The sequence below is a fragment of the Empidonax traillii genome, unplaced genomic scaffold, assembly GCF_003031625.1.
Source record: "Empidonax traillii isolate 1590-97213 ecotype Southwest subspecies unplaced genomic scaffold, ASM303162v1 scaffold654:size409090, whole genome shotgun sequence".
NCBI lineage: Eukaryota > Metazoa > Chordata > Aves > Passeriformes > Tyrannidae > Empidonax > Empidonax traillii.
The window spans coordinates 246135-251610 of NW_020955847.1; the positions used below are offsets into that span (position 1 = coordinate 246135).

The following is a 5476-nucleotide window of genomic DNA, read 5'->3' on the forward strand; positions in this document are numbered from 1 at the left end:
AATTTCGGGGGAATTCGTATCTGTGGCTGAGATATGAATTTTTAACTTGAATTCAGCTGCTTTCAAAGGGTCACTGCCTGGAGGTAGAAGTTCTGCAGCCGTGCTGGGGAGGCTGAGAACACTCACTTCATCCCAAGTGCCTGGACTGCTCTTTTTTTTTTCACTTTTTTTTCCCTTTTAACCTGATATTCTTTGTTCCAAACCCACAAGGAGCAGACGCCTCCCAGTTAAAAGTGATGTAGCTTATCAGTAGAAGTCTTTGCCACTTCACAGGATGATTCCAAACCTAACTGGGGTAAAGGCTGGAGCTTCAGCTTCTCAGAGCCAGTGCCAAGGAAATCTGTTTGGATGTTTATGCATCAGCAAGGGCAGTGTTTATTCCCATTGGAGTTTCAGCTGCTCTTTGTGATTAGAGATGCCCTGGAGAACCCTCAGCAGCAGAGCAGTGATGCAACAGCAATTCTGTGCTGCAGCCAGGGCAGCTTTCACTGGGAGCATCACTGTGTGCTTGGGAAATGTTCTCTTGATTAATTATTTTTTATTTTTCCTATTAAAATGGAAATTCACTTCTGTTAAAAGCATCTCTAATGCCTGTTCTGGCACTGAATTTTCCCTGATTATGTACAGCCAGGTGGCAGTGAGGGCACTGATGATCAGGGAATCGTGGAATGGGTTGGGTTGGAAGGAAACTTCAGGATCATCTTGTTCCAACCACCTTCCACTAGCCCAGGGTGCTCCAACCTGGCCTGGGACACTTCCAGGGATTCCAGGGGCAGCCACAGCTTCTCTGGGCAACCTGTGCCAGGGCCTGCCCACCCTCCCAGACAGCAATTCCTTCCCAATCTCCCATCTATCTCTGCCCTCTGGCAGTGGGAAGCCATTCCCTGTGTCCTGTCCCTCCATCCCTTGTCCCCAGTCCCTCTCCAGCTCTCCTGGAGCCCCTTTAGGCCCTGCCAGGGGCTCTCAGGTGTCCCTGGATCCTTCTCTTCTCCAGGGGAACCCCCCCAGCTCTCCCAGCCTGGCTCCAGAGCAGAGACCCCCCCCTTTGCCAGCCCAGATGAGGGGCTGTTGCAGCCTCTGCTGCACCTGCCAGGCTGGGAGAGAGGGTTGTGATAAATCTATTTTTGCACTCCAGGAAAATTGCTAAAAATATTTGCCTTCCCTCCTGAGCCATCAAAGCCCTGCCCTGCAGCCCCATCGAGATTCTGGGCAGGTGATGAGAAATCAGTGCAGTCGTTCACCTGCAAATGAAGATTTTGCCTGCTCTGTGGGAAGGCACATTTGGGCAAAAATAAACGTGTTTTGAGATCCTGTCGTGTGCTGTCACATGCAGGACACCTGCAGATATTGGATTGAGGCCTGTGTTGGATATACTTTAATTTTTCTCTAATTAGAATTAGAAGGGGCATTTTGGGGTGACCCCACAGGACAGGGCTCCTCTGCCATTGATGCAGACCTTCTGTATGACACTGGAATGTGGCTTGGACTCTTCAAGTCTCTGTTTCTTCTCCACAATATTGGTATAATAACACTTCTTCCTCCCACCTGGTGTGTGTAGAGAGATCCCACTGCCTGCCAGGGTGAGGTGGTGGATGGGCCACGGCCTCAGATGTCATAATGTGGTTAATTAATTAACAGTTGGGTTGTGTAAGTTTATCTGGGCAGTCACTGGGTTGCTTCCTAAGCATTTTTTTACCCTTGGAAACAAAGAAAATTAAGAGTTCAGGGTAAAGCCACCTCTCCATGCCTTTTCCTGGTGGACTGTGCCTTGACTTCTCTGATCCAGATGTTGAGGAATCCACAGCTGCCCTTGACTTTCTATCTCAGTGCTTTCTTCAGTCAGGAAAAACTTCCCAGTGTCTGACCTGTGTTCCCTTGGTGCAATTCAAGACTATCACACCTTGTGCTACCCTTGGCAAGTCTAGAAGACAGTTTATTCCTCTCTATTGTTGCCCTCTTGAGGGGTTTGAAGACCGTGGTGGTGCCTCCCTGATGTCTTTGCTCTTCAGCCCAGATGAGGAGCCCCCACCCTGGAAGAGCCACCATCCCTGGGGGTGTTCAAGAGCCACGTGGATGTGGCACCTGGGGACATGGCTTAGTGGTCACCGTGGTGGTGGTGGTGGTGCTGGGTTGGTTGTTGGACTTGATGAGCTTAGAGGGCTTTTTCAAAAATAATTAACCACTGTGAGCTGATATTTATTTCCCTCGTGAGCCTCTCATTGGTTATTCCTGTCTTACCACTGTTCACCTTCCATTCCTGAATTGTCTTTTTCCTTTTTCTTTTTCCAGACCATTTCTACAATTTATCAAGACCATTTTGAATCCTAATCCTGGCCTCTGAAGTACTTGCAGCCTGTCCCAGCCTGGTGTCAGCAGCAATTTCAGTAAGCATGTTATGTTCCATCCTTCAAATCAGTTTTAAATGTGTTGAACTGTGCAGCAGCTTGGGTGTCTTGGTCACCCCCTCAACAGGCCTTTCCCTTTGGGAATTGGAGTTGGACTTGATGATCCTTTTGGGTGCCTTCCAGCTCAGGACATTCTGTGATGCTGAGTCTGTGTTCACACTCTGGCACATCCTAAAATGCTGCATTTGCTTTGCAAAAGGTACAAAAGGCAAAGCAGTTCCTTGGGCTGATGAGATTTGTATCCCAAAGCAAGAGATTTCATCAGCCCCTTGGAACAGCTGTAATGAGAAATAAGTTTATTTGTCACATCAGTGCCTGAACAAGATGGGTTTTATGCAGGGTTGGAAAGAACAGAAGCTGTGCTTTGGTGTTGCTTGGATAGTAGGGAGAAATCCTTCCCTGGGAGGGTGGGCAGGCCCTGGCACAGGTTGCCCAGAGAAGCTGTGGCTGCCCCTGGATCCCTGGAAGTGTCCAAGGCCAGGTTGGAGCACCCTGGGCCGGTGGAAGGTGTCCCTGCCTGTGGCAGGGGGTGGGAAAGTCAACTATTCCCTCCCTGAAAAACCCACCTGCCATTCTCACCTGCTGGCAAATCCTTGTTCCCTAAAGAGTGTTTGTGGCTGAGATCTGGAGGGAAGAAATGCAAACACAGTTTGTGCCATGACTTACAAACCCAGGGGGCAGCTGTGGGGGGTGGTGGGATGTGCTGGACCTGCTGGGTGGCAGCAGATCCGTGGCCAAGCAGATGGTCCTTGCCCTTCCCTTGGATTTCTGCCCTGTGGCTCAAACACTGTGTGTCTGTATGGTTGGACCAGCACACAGGTTCATTTTGGTGGAGATGGAAAGGGGGTGATATTCCAGGATTTATGATTTTCCAGGGAGTCTGATGAATAAACCTTCACAGCCCGAGCCTGTATTTATAAGGCAAAGGGGCAGAGACCACAAATGCATGGACAGCCACTGTTTGTGTCCCTGGGACTGCTGGGGTTTAACAAGTAAGAAATGAAAACCAAACCTGTGCCTGGACCCCCCAAAGGGAATCAGGTGCAAAGCAGTTCTCAGCCTCAGCTCAGACAATTAGTCTCTTGTTTGTCTCTCAGGAGGAGCACAAAGCTGGGCTTTGTGGGTGGCTGCACCTCCATGTGTCTGTCAGAACAGCTCCTGGTTCAAGCCTCATCCTCTCTGTGGCATCCACTGGCTCTGGAAATTTCAGCTTAATCAGGGAAAGTAATTTCTCCTTGTCTTTCACTTCGGAGGAGCGAGAGGGAATTGGGATTTCCAGCTCTGTTCTCACGTTGCAAAGGGGGAAACTGAGGCACGGGAGGTCGATGTTGTGTGAGGCTCCTGCAGTGACCCCAGGTGGGAAATGCTGATTCCCTCTGTGCCTTTCCCAAACTTACAAGAATTTTAGAAACAAAGTTCTGTGAGCAAAGACTTGCCTTTTGATATTTTCAAGGGCTTTACCCACATCAAACTGATTTACTTGGAGGGGAAAAGCCTTAAATATCCCTGCAGAGGGCTCATAATGTGAATGATTCTGTATTTTTTCACTGCATTACTCTGAGTGCATGAAATCTCTCCCAGCCATAATGGAATTCCATTTGGATGAGCTCTCTAACCATGGTGGTGTTAAAAGGAGGTGCACAAAGGGAATTCTCTTTGGAGAGAGGGGAAGAAAAGCATGTGGTGCCAGTAAATGATTCTTAGCGCTGCAATAATCCTAATCAGATTAATTAGGATTAATTAAAATTTCTGGCTTTTATTTATCTGAAATAAAAACACATCTAAGGAGTTTAGGGCTTTTATGAGTTTTAGTAATATTGTTGAGTTCTTTCACCTGGTGCAATGTGTAAATCATGTGTAAGTGTGTAAAGCTGGTTGGGCTTTTAGGGAGAATTATGCTGCCCCCAGCATTTAGAGCCAGCCATTAGTTCTCCATCTCCTCTTCCATCTTTTGTTGTTGGTAAATCCATCTCCTGCCCCCTTTCCCATATTGTCCATCTGCAGGTGACCCAGCTCCCTTGGTGCTGATGTCTTCAAACATGTTTCTGCTCAAAGCTTCTTTTTTTTATTTGAGAATTGTGCCAAATCTCCCCTCTGGTTTTGCCCCCGATCTTCTGGCATGACCAAAGCATCCTTGTCCCATCCCACACGTGGCTTCCTCCCTCTGGAACAATCCTCCTGTAATTTTCCACTTGGGTGTCTCACCAAAAAGCTGCATTTTTTTTAAATTTTTTTTTTCCCTCACTTGCATATGCCACTGACTTTTCCCAGCACTTTTTTTTTTTTTTTTTTTACTGCATCTTTCCCTCACTGTTTTCCATCTCAGAAAAGCTGTTCACATTTTCACCAAACAAATCTGCCCAGCATTGCATCTGTGCGTGCCCAGATGGAGCAAGATCTGTCAAACGGGGTGGGGGGGGAATTTTCCAGCAGCCTCGTCCCTCCCCTCTCCCCTTGCACATTTACTCCTTGGAAAGCTTCAGTCAGAGACGAGGAAGATGGCTTGGAGTTTTACAAGTGTGAGGGAGCGGGAGGTTTTCCCTGTGGGATGGGCTGTGGGGATGTTTTGGCCCCGGCACTGGGAAGTGGGAAGGGTTGATGAGGAGCCACGAGCTGCAGCCACGTGCCCTGAGAGAGGCCTCTGCAAGCCTGCTCCTCAGCACTTCCAAACCTTCCTGTTGTCACAGAATCAGAGAATCATAAAGGTTGGAAAAACCCTCCAGGATCATCAAGTTCAACCTTTAACCCCCCCCCCCCCCCGAATCCGTATCATAAAGTGTCACATCCACAAGTTTTCCGAACACTCCCAGGGGTGGGGACTCCACCCCTGCCCTGGGCAGCTGTGCCACTCCCTGACCACCCTTTCCAGCAAGAAATTCCTGCTGATGTCCCACCTGCCCCTCCCCTGGCACAGCTGGAGGCCGTTCCCTCTCCTCCTGTCCCTGTTCCCTGGGAGCAGAGCCCGACCCCCCCCGGCTCCCCCCTCCTGTCAGGGATTGCAGAGCCAGAAGGTCCCCCCTGAGCCTCCTTTTCTCCAGGCTGAGCCCCCCCAGCTCCCTCAGCTGCTCCTG

At 49.3% G+C, this 5476-nt stretch overlaps 1 protein-coding gene across 1 annotated transcript in view; it reads left to right on the top strand.

Moving 5' to 3' along the window:
• Positions 1-5476, top strand: part of HIVEP3 (human immunodeficiency virus type I enhancer binding protein 3) — a 270521-nt gene that overhangs the window by 175533 nt on the left and 89512 nt on the right. The window contains exon 4 of the mRNA XM_027899286.1: positions 2290-2384. The gene's annotated coding sequence lies outside the window, so the exon portion shown is untranslated. The remainder of the gene's footprint in view (positions 1-2289; positions 2385-5476) is intronic.